This window comes from Macaca nemestrina, chromosome 12 (genome assembly GCF_043159975.1).
Source record: "Macaca nemestrina isolate mMacNem1 chromosome 12, mMacNem.hap1, whole genome shotgun sequence".
In the NCBI taxonomy this organism is placed as follows: domain Eukaryota; kingdom Metazoa; phylum Chordata; class Mammalia; order Primates; family Cercopithecidae; genus Macaca; species Macaca nemestrina.
Window position 1 is genome coordinate 3162565 of NC_092136.1, and position 19279 is coordinate 3181843.

At 44.7% G+C, this 19279-nt stretch overlaps 1 long non-coding RNA gene across 1 annotated transcript; it reads right to left on the bottom strand.

Annotated features, from left to right (window-relative positions):
• Positions 1–6416: 6416 nt before the first annotated feature.
• On the bottom strand, positions 6417–18031 carry LOC105469748 (uncharacterized). Its single transcript, XR_980053.3, has 3 exons — positions 16786–18031; positions 11494–11536; positions 6417–10682 (listed from the first exon to the last, which is right to left on the bottom strand). It is a non-coding gene; the product is annotated as an uncharacterized lncRNA (long non-coding RNA).
• Between the last annotated feature and the right edge of the window lie 1248 nt (positions 18032–19279).

Consider the following 19279-nt stretch of genomic DNA (forward strand, 5'->3'; position numbering starts at 1 on the left):
GGGCTCAGGCAATCTTACCAGTTCCCATTTAACGTGTCCAATTAACATTTCTCCCAGGGGAGGTTTACGTGCCTTCAGTTTTATAGTACTAGGGGGGAGAAACATCCCCCAGTCAGATAGACAAATCAAAAAGTATCTGGAACAGATCTCAATCAATTTAGAAGTTTATTTTGCCGAGGTTAAGGACATGCCCACGACAGCCTTAGGAGGTCTTGATGACATTAGGCCAAGATGGTTGGGCTACAGCTTGGTTTTAAACATTTTAGGGAGACAAAGACATCAATCAATACATGTAAGATATATATTTGTTTGGTCTGGAAAGGCAGCACAACTCAAAGCTGGGTCTTCCAGGTGAGAGGTAGACGCAAAAATTGTCATACTGGCTATTGGTTGAAGGAGTTGATCTAAAGATTTGGATTCAATAGAAGGGACTGTCTGGGTTAAGATGAGGGTTGTGGAGACCAAGGTTCTTTTTTCTTTCTTTATTTCTTTTTTTTTTTTTTGAGACAGAGTCTCACTCTGTCACCCAAGCAAGAGTACAATCGTGTGATCTCGGCTCACTGCAACTTCCACATCCCAGGTTCAAGTGATTTTCCTTCCTCAGCCTCTCTAGTAGCTGGGATTACAGGTGCGAGCCACCATACCCAGCTAATGTTTTGTATTTTTAGTAGAGATGGGATTTTGCCATGTTGGCCAGGCTGTCCAACTCCTGACCTCAGGTGATCTGCTTGCCTCAGCCCCCCAAAGTGCTGGGATTATGGTGTGAGCCACCTCGCCAGGCCAAGACCAAGGTTCTTATTATGCAGATGAAGCCTCCAGGTAACAGGCTTTGGAGAGAATAGATTGTAAATGTTTCTTATCAGACTTAAAGGGTCTGTTTTTTCAATGTTAAGGTCTCTGTTCTTTTTTTCTTTTTTTTTGGAGATAGGATCTCACTCTGCCACCCAGGCTGGAGTGCAGTGGCACCATCTTAGCTCACTGCAGCCTCAAACTCCCAGGCTCAAGTGATCCTCCCACCTCAGCCTCCTTAGTAGTTGGGACTACAAGCATGTGCCATCACAACTGGGTAATTTTTGTATTTTTTGTAGAGATGGAGTTTCACCATGTTGCCCAGGCTGGTCTCGAACTCCTGAGCTCAAGTAATATGCCCATCTTGGCCTCCCAAAGTGCTGGGATTACAGACATGAGCCATCGTGGCTGACCTAGAATTTTATTTTTTGTTTATAGATACAATACCCATTTTCATAAGACATTTAAGTAAAGGAGTGACGACTACTTTACATAAACCTGTTTAAACATCTAAAAATTCATAATTCTATCATCCCTTATATTCTTATGTTCTGGTCCCAGGAACTTTTTTCTTCTCTACCCCCAGACCATTTTACCTTTTCTGGTGAAAAAAGATTTGGGTTCCCAGCAGGGGATTGAGCCAGGGGACTCAGTCCCTTTTGTGAATCTTTATCTTATTTTTCCTCAGCATAGCTCCAGGCAATGTCAGCTTTCTCATTATCACCTTTGCCTTTTGATTTTTCTTAAATTTCTCCAATCTGGGGCAAATGCCGCGAACAATTAGTATGGGGCCTTTTAATGTTGGGAGAGTGGCAGGAGCTCCCTTTGGTCCGCCCAAGTTTTGATAGTGTTGTAAAGATCTTTGTTTTAGCTCCATCAATTTTCATTTCGTTTGTTTCATTTTTTAATAACCATTGGAAGATTTCCACCCTTCTGGGTTGAGTCCCCTGACTCCCTTTTGCATTTCCCATTTTTTTTTTTTTTTTGGTTAATTATCTTAATGTTTTACTAGCATCGGTGATACCCATGAAGGATAGCAAATTTGAGAAGGCTTCTCAAGTCATTGTTCGATTCTGCAGAAGTAATGTCACCTGGGGTGCCCATGGAGAAGGGGTCCCCTCAACCACAGCATCAACTGTGACCTGAGTAATAGGCATATTCTGTGGGTGAATATCTGGTTATCACAAAGTCAGTCCCACATGACTTGTTTATGAAGCATATCAACTGCTTCCTCTGGGGTGATCCACTTAGTATTTTATAGGGAGAGTTGGGCAGTCCCCTCAGGGTAAACAGCCCTTACAGTGGCATTTATCAGGTCCAATAGGCTGGTCATTCTCAGGAACAACCTCCTGTGCATTTGGATCACATATACTCATCAGCAATTATTTAATAGTGAGCTGTGGGTCTACATCAACTCCAAACATGCTCTTTCATTCTGTAGCATTTGAAATTAAGGGTACTGTCCTTAAAGCAGTTACTCTTACAGTCCATTTTAGTAAAGGTTTCTTAGGAAGCTGATGATACCAACTACAAAATGGAACAGTTCCTTTACATTATACCACCTGGTTTTGTTACCTGGTTTTGCCCTTTCCAATGGTGACTATCTTCTAGGTAACCACAGATTCCAGAGGTACCTTTTGCTGCCCTTGATTTTTCCTTTTGTGGGTAGCTTTGAGGCTCGTGGCCTGAGCTGAGACAAACCCACATCTGAGCTTGGTCCGGCCTTAAGGCCAAACCCAACATTCATTCACTGTCATTTTACCTATCACAGATAACAACAGCCACGGGCTTGGATATTTTGCTTTTTCCTTATTAGTTTGCATTTCCTAATGCATCCAGTGAACCCACTTCCTGGAGGATGATCTACCTCTAAATTCCACTGGTGACTTTCACCTTTAGTAACTGAATGCAGTCTAGCTGTAGCTCCTTAAGATGGGTAACCATGTGGCCACCCAGGAGTCAAAGGTTTCTCATTCCCCACCTTTTCCTTTGTCTTTTTATCCATTTAGTTTTGTCTATATAATTTCTCCTTTTTAGGCAGGATGTGGGATTTGATTCTGGAGGTGGGGCTTGGACACAAGACCAAATTGAGGACTAGCTAAAGAGGGACAAGGCAAAAACTGGTTTCCATAAGACATGCCCACCACTGAGCCATGTCAGTTTACCATTGCCATGGCAACACCTGGTATTACCACTCCTTTTCATGGCAATGACTGGATGACCCAGAAGTTACCACGCTTTTCCTAGAAATTTCTACATAACTAGAAATTACATGTGAGACCCTTAACTCACGTGTAATTAAAAGTGGGTATAAATGTGAGTGCAGAACTCTGAGCTCTGCTCTGGGCACACAGCCTATGGGGTGTCCCTGTCTGCAAGGAGCAGCACCTTTTCTGCTGCTGTGCACTGCTGCTTCAATCAAAGTTGCTGTCTAACACCACCAGCTCGTCCTTGAATTCTTTCTGGGGTGAAGCCAAGAACCCTCCTGGGATAACATACTAGTGAGAAAAGGGTTATAAAATATGATCGTTTTGTAAAAGAAATGATGTGTAACTATATATATACCCATAGGAGAAGGTAAAGAGATATTTACCTCAAATTTTCAACAACAGCTTCTTCCACAGCATGAGAGAGAAGAGTGAGGAAGAAAGTTATATCAATTGAATTTTTTATCTTGAGAATATAATGTTTGCAAAACTTAACAAAATGAATGATCTCGGCCGGGCGCGGTGGCTCAAGCCTGTAATCCCAGCACTTTGGGAGGCCGAGACGGGCGGATCACGAGGTCAGGAGATCGAGACCAACCTGGCTAACACGGTGAAACCCTGTCTCTACTAAAAAATACAAAAAATTAGCCGGGCGTGGTGGCGGGCGCCTATAGTCCCAGTCACTTAGGAGGCTGAGGCAGGAGAATGGCGTAAACCCGGGAGGCGGAGCTTGCAGTGAGCTGAGATCCGGCCATTGCACTCCAGCCCGGGCAACAGAGCAAGACTCCGTCTCAAAAAAAAAAAAAAAAAAAAATGAATGATCTCTCACCTGTTAAATAAACAGATCTTAAAAGATTGTTAAATGTGTCAGTGTGGAAGTAACTAGGAGGTAGCTCCCAGAAGCTGCTAGGTTGGTAACATCCAAGCAAGGCCCGTTTTTTATTAGGATACCATATTACATCAGCTGCCACCATTGGGGGAAGCTGGGTGATGGGTACATGGACCTCTCTGTACTGTTTTTGCCACTTTTTGCTTGCCTAATTAATTTAAAATAGAAACTCCAAAAAAAAGTGATTAGGTTGAACTGCATAAAATTGTCAATACTGGACTGTTTTGGACCCACAAATAATGGCAGCTTTGTATTGTTAAGTATACAGTTAATCTAGAGGAAGGCTGTAACTGAATTGTATTTGAACCTGTCTGGAAGAGCTTTGGCAACTGATTGAAGTGGTCTGCATGGAGTTCGACAACTGTAGCTACATCTGTTAGAAATGCAAAATGCTTGTTCCCTGGTGCCACAAAGAAATAGCACTTGAACGTAAATTTAATTCTCTCAGCAAGGCCATTTTTACTTTCTGCAGAAAGGGTGCCCGTCACAGATGAAACAATGGCGAGAGCACACCTGAACAAAGGAAAACATACATATTTATCCCTTATGCATTTGGGTCATCCTTACTGCTATGTCCTGCATCCATTGGCTGGAGCAGGACCTCACAGTCTTAAACTGATACCCGATTTGCTAATAACCTAAAACTTTCCCAACTAGGTAAGTGCAAGGGAGAACAAAGAAGGAGAGGAAGTTGCTTATGAAAGGCTTAAGGAAGCAATAACATTTCCAAATAAGGAAGGGGCATAAGCTATGAGCGAAGACTTGCGTGGGCCTGTCCAGACATGCCTGAGTAAGCCAAGGTGACTAACTGCGCTAAAGTGTAAGAACTAACAGTTGATAGGAGGCTTTAGAGTAAGGAGCTATTATTCCTAGTGTCTATTATTTTATTTTTAAACCAAGATGAACTTTGGAGAGGCACTTTTCTACTTTCTACAACATCTCTCTGAGATTTCAAGTCCAGTTGCCTGAGCTCTGGGATTCTAAGCCCAGCCTCTTCAATGCTACGGGCTTTACATATGACCTTCCCCCAAAACCCCTGACCCACTTCCAGATTGGTAAGTCACTCCATAATCTTTCCAGAAGGTCTGGTGCCTGGATAGCCTCTCATGTCCTTGACTGGCATTACTCAGCCCCAGAGAGCTCAGAACCACCCTGGGCAGGACAATTGCTGGTGTTTAGTAGACTCTGGGTTTGCACTTCTCAGTAGATGGTTTTTCATGTCCATGTGTTAAAAATAGTGAACCCCAAGATTCCCTTCAAAGAATCAGTATGCCAGTATGTTCAGCTTTCTTATTCTTTGATTCTCCACTTTAAAGTTTATCTTCCTGGTTCTCTTCACCCTCTTGCTTCTAGTTTCAGTAAACAACCTTTTCCACCAGTTTTAATCAGTAGTTCACATATGTTCCCCTGGTCACCTGCTCTGTTCTGACTCATCTCGGTCACCTGCTTTGACCTGAGTCATCCCTGGTCACCTGCTCTGACCTAAGTCACCTTTAGTTACCTGTTCCTAACAGGCCTTCCTGCCAAACTACTCACCCCGCTACTCTGGCTCATATTCCTGCTCTTTTTTTAAATAGCCAATTGGAATTAGCTTAGACTGTGCAGTCCAACCCTAGCCAATAGGGGAATGACACAGCAGTAGGGGCTACCTGTGTCAGGAATAAGAACGTCTTCCCCTCCCCTGTCCAGGTGTGCTCTCATCATTGTTCCATCTGTGAGGAGCACCCTTTCTGCAGAAAGTAAAAGTTGCCTTGCTGAGAAAATTAAATTTATGTTCAAGTGCTATTTCTTTGTGACATCGAGGAACAAGCATTTTGCATTTCTAACACATGTCTGGACATCCCAGGTCAAAGCCAAGTTTGGGCAATAAGATAAGTTTGTGTAAAGTCAGACCCAGCACTCCGAAGTGTGGTTACTCCCACTCTTGTGCCCGGCAAGAATTTCCACGAGGGTTCTGCATGTAGGATATAATAAATTCCTCTTCAAAGGTTTTAGCCTGTAAATTGTCAAGTACAATGAGTTCTGAGATCCTCTCCAAAGAACCAGTGCATCAGTGTGTTCAGCTTCCCTGTTCTTTGTTGTTCATTTTAAAATTTAACGTCCTCATTCTCTTTGTCTCCTTGCCCCTAGTTTCAGTAAACAATCCCCTCCTAGCTTCTATCACCTGCTCTGATCTTCGTCACCCCTGGTCACCTGCTTCAGCCTGAGTCACTCCTGGTCACCTGCTCTGACCTGAGTCATCCTGAGTCACCTGTTCTGTAACTGTCCTTCCTACCAAATTACTCACCCCACCACTCTGACTCGTACCCTCACTCTCTTTAAAATAGCCAATCAGAATTAGCTTAGACTGTGCAGTCCAACCCTAGCCAATAGGGGAACGGTACAGCAGTAGGGGCTGCCTGCATCAGGGATAAAAACACCTTCCCTTCCCTTGTTCAGGTGTGCTCTTGCCATTGCTCCATCTGTAAGTCACACCTTTCTATAGAAGTAACATTGCCTTGCTGAGAAAATTACATTTATGTTCAAGTGCTATTTCTTTTTTGGCATGAAAATTTATTTCTAACATGCATATCTGAAAATGAAAAAAGCCCTAAAACCTTAACTGTTTACCTTTCCTTCAACTTTCTGCCATTTTTCATACTCGCAAGAAGCATAAAAGGTCTTTTTTCTTCCTCCCTGTGAGAACGTCAGCAAATGGTTAACACAGATTGCTGGTTTAGCAGTAGCCACAGGGAGGGAAAATGTAAGTTATTAGTGTCACTTTTTTATACAGGCAGTGTGAGCATTTGAAGATAATAAACTCTTATTTGCAGGTCACACGTTGCAATGTATGTACATATTGCTAATGCGTGTTTGTAAAATAGGCAATAATGGCTCAAAATAAACTGTCTTGGAATGGCTAATAAGTACTAAGCCTCTGGCCTTTAAAATTAATAAAAAAGAAGCATATTGTGTGTAGCCTACTCTGGGTGAAAAGAGGTGCAACAGAATGTGTCCAAGACTCAGCTCTTGTCCTTACTTTTATTTCTGGCATAGCAGGAAGGCATGGCCCTATGAAGCACTGGCAAGAGCAAAATCTGCAAACACAACACCAGAGAAATTCAGAATTTTAGATCTGGAGAGAACTTTTGCATCCCTTGAACCCCAGCTTGCCTAGTCCTCAGCTTGCAGTGACTTGCCCAAGATCACTCAAGGTAAAGCAGCAAATGCCCATGGGAATCTTCCAGTCTGAGGAAGTTCAGGTTTGGGGGTTTGCCATAGAGGTCACTGGCCTGGAATTTGGGAATCTTGCATTTGGCTCTAGCTGTGCTGCTGTGTGACCTTGGACACAACCTTAAACCTCATGGGGCATCATGTTCCTCTGCAAATAGAAGTGGTGGCACCTCTTCACAGTGTTGCCATGGGGATTACATGAGATCACATAGGTAATAGAATTTTATAAATACAAAACGACATTAAATGAAACCTGTCAAGCAATAAGCTGAGTAAGGAATGATATATTTTAAAAAGTGATATAGTTACAATGATTATAAAATCTCAGAAAGCTAGCTGTGATCCAAGTTAATAAACATCTCCATCTTTGCAGCAGAAATAATTGCCCCTGGTGTCATAATAATGGCAGATATTTATTTACACCTTTCCTGGTTACCAAATGCCTTGAATACAGTTGTCTGTGCTGATTCTCACTGAGGAAACCAATGGAGACCCAAGGCTCAGAGCAGCCAGCAACATCCCCAAGGTTGCCGAGTTAAAGAATGGCAGGGCTGGACTTTCCACGCTCAGTGAGGACAAAGCCACGTTGCCTCTGGAAAGAAACTGCCTGGTCTGGGCAGTCCAATATCCCAAACGGGTTGCCTATTGTTGACAAAGACTCTTCAGGACCCAGGACCATTGCTGGGCTGGTTTGAAACATCACAAGGAGAGTCTCCAAGGGTGGGACTGAGCACCCAGATGATAGAGCAGCCATCTCCCTGGGAGGCACGGCACTCCCACAGTCTCTGGAGTGGGAGACCCTGCTCAGGGCCCCAGGAGGTGAGTCTCCACACAGCTGTGTGGGGTCCCTGAACTTAGATCCGCCTTCTAGCTGTCAACACTTCTTGTAAATCAGTGCAACGGTATAAACCCCTGAGTCCTTTCCAGTCCCCGATTCCAAATTCCAACAGGACCTGCAACAGGCTGGCAACTACGGGGATGGGAGCCTCACAGGGCAGCACAGCCCTCTGGGGAACTGAGGCCCAGCAGTGTTGACTCAAGATGATAGCCAAGCTGGGGAAGAGGTCAGAGCCCTCGGCACAGAGTCCAGGCCATTTTCCACTGCTGCACTTGGCACCCAGCTCAGACCCTGCCAGGAGCCCGGAAGTAAGCACCAGCCACAGCTGCTCTCCAGTGGCTTCTACCCCTCCACACCGCCCCTTCTTTATAAATGACAGCTATAGCCACACCCTGTGTAGGCAGGTGACAACTGAAATGGCCTAATTTTACCTGATTACATAGAAATTCAGTGTTCCAGGGAAGCAACAATGTTTTCCTGTGATTATCCCTCTGTTCCATCATGATGAGATGACTGTGAACTTGGACATCTCGTCTCGATTTTCTAATGTGTAACTTGCTGAAAAAGTCACACACTTTCTCTCATCATATCCTAAAACGGATGAATAATATAGCCAAGGACTGAGTTAGATTTGTTAATTTGACTAATTTGAAATAACCTGGCATTTTGACTGCATAATATGGTCTCAGCCCAGCGATAAAAAAATGGACTTCAAGAGATTCTTCCCCAAGTGTTTCATTTTAATTTCATGTTGATCAAGTTAGTAATTCCGATCAAAGTGGGAAGAAGCAAAAAAAAATACATTTCCTCAGTTCATGGTCAATAATTTTGTCCCCATGTGGACATTAGTGCTCTCTGGCTTCTCACCAGGGGGCTGGAAAGCTTCCATCTGATAATGGACGGTAATGGATGGATGGTGGATTTGCACAGCGTGTGGTCCCCAGGGAAGATGGTGGGCTGGCAACTAAGGGGATGGGAGCCTCACAGGGCAGCACAGCCCTCTCAGCTCCAGGAGCATTTCCTCCTGAAAATAGGCAGCGACCATGGTTTATAAACTCCCAGAAGGCAGCGTTTCAGCCATCTCCTCTGTTATTGTGTGAGGAACCAGGCAGAGATCTGTAATGACAAGAGAATGAGAAGTGAGTCGATGGGTCAGGGCTCCTCCTGGGTGTAGAGGACAAGTGTGGGGCCCTTCTTCCCATAAAAGTGGGGAGGTGCCTGCATCGGCCTGAATTTATCATTCTGTTCATTTCCCCGAAGCATTCATTAACATTAAGCCCTGAGATGGACAGTTTATAATCACTCTAAATAATTCAGATATAATAAATTATAAGATGTGACTGTGACCTTAGGTAAATATTAAAACAAACAACAACAATAACAACCACCACCACCCAAGCACTGTGCTGTTGCTAGGGCGCCTAGGAAACTGTTTGTCTTTCTCAGGAGAGTCCGTTTATCTGAGGGATAGAATTCAAATGAACTTCAAAAGCATCCAGAGTGTGTGTAAAAGCATGACTGAAAACCAACAGCTATAATCCCTACAATGGTGTTAACATTTATGTTGTCTGGCGGCCTTGGGAGCCCTGCGAGCCCTGCTTCTTCAGGGCCATGAGGCCATGCTGACAGCAAGGAAGGCAAACTCGGGAAGCCGGTCCCCGCAAAGTGGAGCCTCCACCCACAGCACTCCTCAACAGCGGGCTTGGAGGATCCGCATGCCCCTCTGGTGAGTCAGCACGCAGCTCAGTCTCTTTCAAGGCCAAGCCCTGCACATTCTAGCCTCACTGGGATTAAATCTTTATTCACATTTTCATTTTTTATATTATCTATTTTCCACTCCTCTCTCCTCTAAAACTTAAAATCCTATCTCAACGGAAATTAGTGCTTTTTTGGTACAAAACATTTACCTGCCTTCCTGGCAGGAAGTTGAACAAGAGGAAGAGGGAAGAGTTGGCTTAAGACTGAACCCCTGCAGGGGCCACTAGGCAGCTGCTACCCATCTGCACCACTGCAGGGTACAACAGTGGCTACATCTGCAGACTGGACCCAGGCCCTCATGCACAGGCATCATGCTGGGGAGGAGGCTGCCTCTGGGTTTCTGGCGCTGCTGGGCAAGGTCAGACCTCGAGGCATGTCCTTCTTATCATTGTATTATATAGCCTTTCACTCTTTTTTCTTTTATTTTTGAAAATACAGTATGTTGTTATTAACTAGAGGCATCATGCTGCACAATGCGTCTGTTGAATTTATTCCTCCTGTCCAACTGAAATTTTGTATCTTTTCACCAACATTTCCCCAATCTCTTACACCACACCCCATACCTCAGCCTCTGGTAACCACTATTCTTCTCTCTGCTTCGATGAGTTCAACTTTAAAAATTTTCCACAGATGAGTGAGGTTAGGTGGTATTTGTCTTTCTGTGCCTGGCTTATTTCACTTAATATCATGTCCTCCAGGTTTGTCTATGTTGTTGTGAATTACAGGAGTTTTTTCTTTTTAAAAGCTGAATAGTCTTCCATTGTGCAAATGTACATTTTCTTCATTTGTTCATGCCTTGATGGACACTTAGGTTGATTCCATATTTTGACGATTGTGGATAGTGCTGCAGTGAACACGGGAGTCTAGTGATGTCTTTGATATGCTAATTTCAAATCCTTTAGATGTATATCAAGAAGGGGAATTAATGGATCCAAGTGGGATTGAATACCAGACAGATGAATCATCAATGCCAGTAGGATTTGCATTTCTTTAGAGGCAAAATTGGAGAAGATTGTAGGTTAAACATTGGATCAACATTGGTTGTCAGCATGAGCATGAGAGTTGGGTGAGAGGCAGATGCAGCATGGGGAAGTGTTGATGAGAGAGAAGCAGTCCTGAGTGAGGGCTTCTATTTGTCTGTTCTCACATTGCAGTAAAGAACTGCCTGAGACTGGGCCATTTATAAAGAAAAGAGGTTTAATTGACCCACAGTTCCAAAGGCTGTACAGGAAGCATGGCTGGGGAGGCCTCAGGAAACTTACAATCATGGCGGAAGGTGAAGGGGAAGCAGGCAAGTCTTACAAGCCAGAGAAGGAGGAAGAGAGAGTGAAGGGGAGGAGCCACATGCCTTTAAACAGCCAGATGTTGTGAGAACTCATCACTGTCACAAGAACAGCAAGAGGGAAATCCACCCCTATGATCTAGTTGCCTCCCACCAGGCCCCTCCTCCAACACCGGGGATTATAATTCAACATGAGATTTGGACGGGGACACAAATCCAACCATATCATCAGGGGAGAGCTGGCAACTGTGCTGAAAGCTTCTGAGAGCCCCATAAGCTGAGAACAAGAAAGTGATCACCAGCTGTGGCAATGTGGGTGTAAGTCCTGATTGTGACAAGAGGCATCTCAGAAGAACTACAGAAAAAAAAGGGAACATCAGATTATCCATGTGATGGGAATTAAAGATGTAGACAGTTCTGGAATTATGGCTGAGAATGTGACAAAATAGATGGGACATTAAAAAGAGAGGAAGGTGGAATTGAGGAGGGGCCTGTCTGTTGATAATTAAACAGACACCTTTGACAAATCACTCAGATTCTTTGGGCCTCGCTCTTTCCATCTGTAAAACAAGAGTAATCATAACAGGTGATCTATTTTGTTATTGAGAGTTAGATGAAGTAGAGATAGAAATAATATCCTAATGTGGGCCGGGCGCGGTGGCTCAAGCCTGTAATCCCAGCACTTTGGGAGGCCGAGGCGGGTGGATCACGAGGTCAGGAGATCGAGACTATCCTGGCTAACATGGTGAAACCCCGTCTCTACTAAAAATACAAAAAACTAGCCGGGCGTGGTGGCGGGCGCCTGTAGTCTCAGCTACTTGGGAGGCTGAGGCGGGAGAATGGCGTGAACCCGGGAGGCGGAGCTTGCAGTGAGCCGAGATCACGCCACTGCACTCCAGCCTGGGAGACACAGTGAGACTCCGTCTCAAAAAAAAAAAAAAAAAAAAAAAAAAAAAAAAAAAAAAAAGAAATAATATCCTAATGTGGGTGGTAACACAATTTATCTATAGTAGTTAACTGAGACAAGAGTAATGATAAGAATATGGCAATTATTGGAGTAGATGAATTAATATTAGGTTGATGCAAAAGTAATTGTGGTTTTGCAATTAGAAGTCATGGCAAAAACAGCAATTACGTTTGCACAGACCTAATACTTCATTTAGCAGTGTCGTCAAATTTTAATCTTACAACAAATTACATTTATATCTTTGTGATTACTCTTTGTGTAACTATTCAGTTGCTCTCCATCTTATAATTACTAAAACCTCCTAATTCTCAGTGAGTCTTTCCTGGAACCCCTTAAATCACCGTCCATAACCACACTCCCCTTCGCCCTTTCATCTCCACCCCAAGTTTTGGGGTTCACACCACAGCTGTGCTCGGCTTCTTTATATGTGTCTGCATGAAGATACATGCCTCCATGTGAATTCTACCTAATTAGAGCTATGAGATTTTCCTCAAATATGTAAATTCTGTAATTATTTCAGAATTGACATATGGTGCACTTTCCTATATGTTTGCCATATTGTTGATATTCATGGGACTAAATATTTTCAGTAATCCCTTAGATGAAAAATTTCAAAATGCATCTGACAAAGAAAAATTGCTCATAACAAATATGAAGCTACAGGTATCTAATGAGTATGAAGTGCTTGTGATTGGAGCCTCCAGCCCCAGCAATCATGCAGGCAAGTCATCCATATTTCACTGAGGTCCTCTTCCTTCAGTTTGCTGTTCCAGCTCAGAGGAAATCACTCACTGGGGTAACTGCCTCCATTCAAGTGGAGGCTGGAGTCTGGCAGACACTTTGTGTTGAGAGAGTGCATCTGCCTCAGGAGGCTCGTCAGGCTGGCCAAGCGGGATCCTTCGGAAGAGACGGTAGCTCCCAGAGGGGCTTCTGTGTGGGTCTTCTGATGCGCAGAAAGAGGTCTCTGTAGCCATTCTGCCGATTCCCATTCTGAAAAAAACTCTGTCAAGATTCATCTTCGTGGTACCAGAAGAGGTGGGAATTGGTGGCTATGCTCACAGCTGTTGGTATCATTGAAGAGGTGGGAATTGGTGGCTATGCTCACGGCCATTGGTATCATTGACGAGGTGGGAATTGGTTGCTATGCTCATGGCCATTGGTGGCATTGAAGAGGTGGGAATTGGTGGCTATGCTCACGGCTGTTGGTGGCATTGAAGAGGTGGAAATTGGTGGCTATGCTCACAGCCGTTGGTGTCATTGAAGACGTGGGAATTGGTTGCTATGCTCACGGCTGTTGGTGGCATTGAAGAGGTGGAAATTGGTGGCTATGCTCACAGCCGTTGGTGTCATTGAAGACGTGGGAATTGGTTGCTATGCTCACGGCTGTTGGTGGCATTGAAGAGGTGGAAATTGGTGGCTATGCTCACAGCCGTTGGTGGCATTGAAGAGGTGGGAATTGGTTGCTATGCTCATGGCCATTGGTGGCATTGAAGAGGTGGGAATTGGTTGCTATGCTCACGGCTGTTGGTGGCATTGAAGAGGTGGAAATTGGTGGCTATGCTCACAGCCGTTGGTATCACTGAAGAGGTGGAAATTGGTGGCTATGCTCACAGCCGTTGGTGGCATTGAAGAGGTGGGAATTGGTGGCTATGCTCACGGCCATTGGTATCATTGAAGAGGTGGAAATTGGTGGCTATGGTCATAGCCATTGGTATCACTGAAGAGGTGGAAATTGGTGGCTATGCTCACAGCCGTTGGTGGCATTGAAGAGGTGGAAATTGGTTGCTATGCTCATGGCCATTGGTGGCATTGAAGAGGTGGGAATTGGTGGCTAGGCTCACAGCTGTTGGTGGCATTGAAGAGGTGGAAATTGGTGGCTATGCTCACGGCTGTTGGTGGCATTCAAGAGGTGGAAATTGGTGGCTATGCTCACAGCCGTTGGTGTCATTGAAGAGGTGGAAATTGGTGGCTATGCTCATAGCCATTGGTATCACTGAAGAGGTGGAAATTGGTGGCTATGCTCACAGCCGTTGGTGGCATTGAAGAGGTGGAAATTGGTTGCTATGCTCATGGCCATTGGTGGCATTGAAGAGGTGGGAATTGGTGGCTATGCTCACGGCTGTTGGTGGCATTGAAGAGGTGGGAATTGGTGGCTATGCTCACGGCCATTGGTATCATTGAAGAGGTGGAAATTGGTGGCTATGCTCATAGCCATTGGTATCACTGAAGAGGTGGAAATTGGTGGCTATGCTCACAGCCGTTGGTGGCATTGAAGAGGTGGAAATTGGTGGCTATGCTCACAGCCGTTGGTATCACTGAAGAGGTGGAAATTGGTGGCTATGCTCACAGCTGTTGGTGGCATTGAAGAGGTGGGAATTGGTTGCTATGCTCATGGCCACTGGTGGCACTGAAGAGGTGGGAATTGGTGGCTATGCTCACGGCTGTTGGTGGCATTCAAGAGGTGGAAATTGGTGGCTATGCTCACAGCCGTTGGTGTCATTGAAGAGGTGGAAATTGGTGGCTATGCTCATAGCCATTGGTATCACTGAAGAGGTGGAAATTGGTGGCTATGCTCACAGCCGTTGGTGGCATTGAAGAGGTGGAAATTGGTTGCTATGCTCATGGCCATTGGTGGCATTGAAGAGGTGGGAATTGGTGGCTATGCTCACGGCTGTTGGTGGCATTGAAGAGGTGGGAATTGGTGGCTATGCTCACGGCCATTGGTATCATTGAAGAGGTGGGAATTGGTGGCTATGCTCACAGCCGTTGGTGGCATTGAAGAGGTGGAAATTGGTGGCTATGCTCACGGCCATTGGTATCATTGAAGAGGTGGGAATTGGTGGCTATGCTCACAGCCGTTGGTGGCATTGAAGAGGTGGAAATTGGTGGCTATGCTCATGGCCATTGGTATCATTGAAGAGGTGGAAATTGGTGGCTATGCTCATAGCCATTGGTATCACTGAAGAGGTGGAAATTGGTGGCTATGCTCACAGCCGTTGGTGGCATTGAAGCGGTGGGAATTGGTGGCTATGCTCACGGCCATTGGTATCATTGAAGAGGTGGAAATTGGTGGCTATGCTCATAGCCATTGGTATCACTGAAGAGGTGGAAATTGGTGGCTATGCTCACAGCCGTTGGTGGCATTGAAGAGGTGGAAATTGGTTGCTATGCTCATGGCCATTGGTGGCATTGAAGAGGTGGAAATTGGTGGCTATGCTCACAGCCGTTGGTGGCATTCAAGAGGTGGAAATTTGTGGCTATGCTCATGGCCGTTGGTGTCATTGAAGCATGGAGCCAGTGCAGGTGGCTTTTGGCACTGGCTGGTGCACTCTACATGGACCTGGGGGCAGCATGGGTGCGGGCCACAAGTGTGAAGATGCTGTGATTAAAACATTACAGAAAGATGGTGGGGGTAGAGGACTTATTGAGAAATGTCTGCTCCCAGCTCAGCTTCCCTCAGAGCCGCCTGGAGTTGGTGCTGCTGGGGGCAGCCGGCTCAGTGGGGAAATGGCTCTGACAAACCCTGAGCCTGTGCGGGGCTCCTCACTGGCTCCACAGCTGCTTCTGGGCCCCCTTCTATTCCCTGTCATGAGTAGTTGGCCACCTCACGGGGATATCTTCCTGTCTATCTGCTCACAAGGCACCACTGGCAGCCACTAGGCACACAGTGACTATATCTAGAATGAATGAGCACAACCTCCACCCATGGCTTGATACAGGATGTTCCCCCACCCCAGAAGGCCCACTCGGGCCCCTCCCAGTCAACACTACCCAAAGGCTAACCCTACTTCTATGGCCAGCAAGGCAGTACCTGCCTGGGTTTGAACAGTGTATGAGGAGTCACACCCAGTACACCCTGGGATGTGAGCTGGGCCTCCAGGAAGCAGACACCCAGAGAGACAGGACTGCGAATGTTTATTAAGGAAACACTATGGAAATGAGAGGGAGAGGAGGCAGCACCAGGCACGGAGCATAAAACATGTTGGATACTATTCCAAGATATCACGGCTCAGGAGAGTTTTCCAATTGTCCTGTAGGTAACAGGATTTGGTTTATTCCATGTGATCTTCTTTTGCCCAATACACATTTTGTCTTCTATAAAATATCTGTGCCCCTGCTGAATGGATCTGTGGGTGGCTGCATCTGTGTCTGTATGTCATGGAGAATAATTATCTACAGATCACAGATATGTATCTCAGAGGGGAACTGCGTATGCATTCCTACCATTTCCTCATCTCGTAAGGATCTGAGTTTTCATCTTGGAGACAGGCACTTTCCCTTATCTTTTGTAACAGAGATTGGAAATCCCGGGCCTGAGCTGTTACACCCTAAGGTTTATTTAATGAACTTTGGTGAATATCTTTTGCTGATCTTCTGAGTGAGAATATTTTCATTTAACCAGTGAGAGGGGTGAGGGTCTAACACCCACCAGCTATTTTGCAAGATTCTTTCTTTATAGGCTTGGTCTCTTAGTCCTCACAATGACCTCATCATTCCTGGCTCATTTATAAGGAAGCTGGGCCTCTGAGCCCCACTGAGAGTTGGTGTCTAGGCTCAGGCAGCAGGGACACAGGGAAAAGGAGGAGTTTGCACGCCAAGCTTGGGAGATGCAAAGCTGGGAGTTGCGGGTGGGAAGGAGAGGGTGCTGAGGATGAGATGATGCCAGAGCAGTTCAGGATGGGCCTTGATTTCCCCACCAGAGGTGGTCTCATTCTGAAGGCCAAGGCCACAGCTCCACTGAACCCGACCCATCTTCATTGTTAGTGAGGCCCTAAAAACTCAGGGGGACAGGGCCCCCTGACAACCAAGTGAAATTTCCCAGACCTCGAGCCATTTACTCACCCTGATCCAAAGCCTTCACACATCCGGGGCACAGCTATCATGTTGCTTTTAACTCCCAGGTAATACCAAATTTTCAGTGCACTAAGACATAAAAAATAAGGTTGTCCACGGAAAAATGAGGGGGGAATTCTAAACAACAGAAGTTTTAAAAGTGTGTTTGATTTCAAGTGTACAAGTCCCATCACGTGTCATCAGAGGACGCAGCAGCTGTCGAGACTACAGAGGCCACATGAGGACCAGCTTCCCTGAGCATCACTGAAGGTCTTCACTGGGAATTGTCCTTGTAGGTAATGAATGGCATTCACTCTTCACTACCTCACAGCCAGGGCACATTTTCTGTTGCAAATATGGAAACTCTGAAACCCAGAATATGAGATCAAGGGCACCATTGGGTGGGGGTGGGGCGATTTTGCACAACACAGTTACCAACAGAGCTGGGACTATGATGAATTATGGAATTGACTTTGTCAAAGAGTTTTCAAAATTGCACATACTAATGTTGGATTAATGAGTTTTCAGTTTTTTAACTTCTGGGATTACAGCAGATATTCTAAAGGTTAATCACCTACCTTATGGCAGAAGAGAAATAAAGTCACGCAAAAAAGAACACCTTACGTATTTTGGAAAGGGGACGCCAGCATATTTGGAGTAAAATGGGTCAGTCAGGGTCCCCTGGGCCATGAGACCCACAGCAGTGGAGCTCAGTGGCATCTCCTCATGTTATTTCTGCAAACAGAACAGTGAACACCCTTCAGCCCTCGGCCCCTGAGCATTTATGGCTTCTGCAGGTGCCACCGAAGATGACCAGCTGGGAACGGAGAAGCCTGGAAGCTCATGGGGAATATTTTGCTTTTGAAAACCTCCACCCAGGAAAGGCACCCCAGAACCCACAGAGCAGAGGCCCGGCCAGGAGAGGGCGCTGTGGGAAAAGGCGAAAGTGTCCTGAAATAGGCAGAGTGAAAATGACTCCAGCATTTACCTTTTATCCATTTCTGATAAAGAGTACAAAGGTAAAAAAAAGGATTTTCGACCAAAAGCTCTGTTGACATTCTATGAAACAAACACCAACCTATTTAATTTTCATAATGTAAATGGTAGATATTTTCATAATTCTTACGCTAATACATCACTTCCCTGATTTTTTTTGGTAAAACCCAATATTCCTAATGAAGTCCAGAACCATGAATTGTTCTAAATAATTTCTTCTTATTATTGATTACAAGTATACCTCTACGGGAAGTCAGTATACTCACACCAAGGCTAGTTTTCCAGAAGAAAATGCCAAGTGAACAAATTCCCAGGGAAACAATAACAAGCATCCAGGGAATTCCAGGAAAGTCAGGCCGGGTTGAAAACGGTCCGGCAGAACACTGATGACCTGGAATAATAAGAGTTGAAATAATGAGAAGGCTCAATGACATTGACAATATTTCAGTCACAAAGACTCATCCTTAGAAACCCTCAACCTCCTCCAAGAAGTAACCACACCCCTCAGATATCACCAGCGAATTTAACTGCTTCAAGAAGGATTGGAGGTTGACAGTCTCATGTTCCCTGCATGGCTGGTAGTGTTTTTAAGCATTGCAAATGTGGGGTGTCTTTTTCCTTTGGTCTAAAGCAGGGAGGTCCAATCTTTCGGCTTCCCTGGGCTATATTCAAAGAAGGAGAACTGTCTTGAGCTGCACATAAAATACACTAACACTAGAACTAGCTGATGAGCTAAAAAAAATTACAAAAAATCTCATAATGTTTTGAGAAAGTTTACAAATTTGTATTGGGGCATGTTCAAAGCTGTCCTGTGCTGCATGTGGCCTGTCACCTGTGGGTTGGACAAGCTAGGTTTAAAGTAATTATCATTTTTTAAAGTTACTTTTTAAATTGACATATAATATTAGATGTATTTATCATGTATCACACGATAAAAGAATCCCTGTGAATCACACTTCTCTCTTGGATTATGAATGAATGAGTCTCTGCCATTTAAAGATCGCCATAAGTAAAAAAACTGCAATAAAGAGATGATTTCACTCAGAAATAAGTTATCAAATTTTAGGGCTTAATAATAACCAAAGTGGAGATCATGAATATGGCATGAATAGTGCGGGAAATCTCTAAGATTCTTGATATTAATTCTATTAGACTCTTATGTGAATGAAGACGAAGGCTTCCCTTGAGTAAGTTCAGATGGCTTCTGATAACATTCCTATATAGAGTCCTCAGGATTTAACTGTATGTTCTTGAAAACATCTTAATTTTAAGTGCTTCTTTCAAGATGGTGAATTAAATAGAGATAGGCATTCAACAGGTTGGACTTAGCATATACTGAGTCCGAAATGGAAAAGACTGAGTTAGAGATCTGTGCAACAATGGGAATGATTTCAAAAAACACGGTGTTGAGCAGAATCAGACAGACACAAAGGAGTATCTATGGTATGGCACGCATCTATATACGTGAAATTCCAGAAGAAACAAAATCAGCCTATGATGAGAAAGG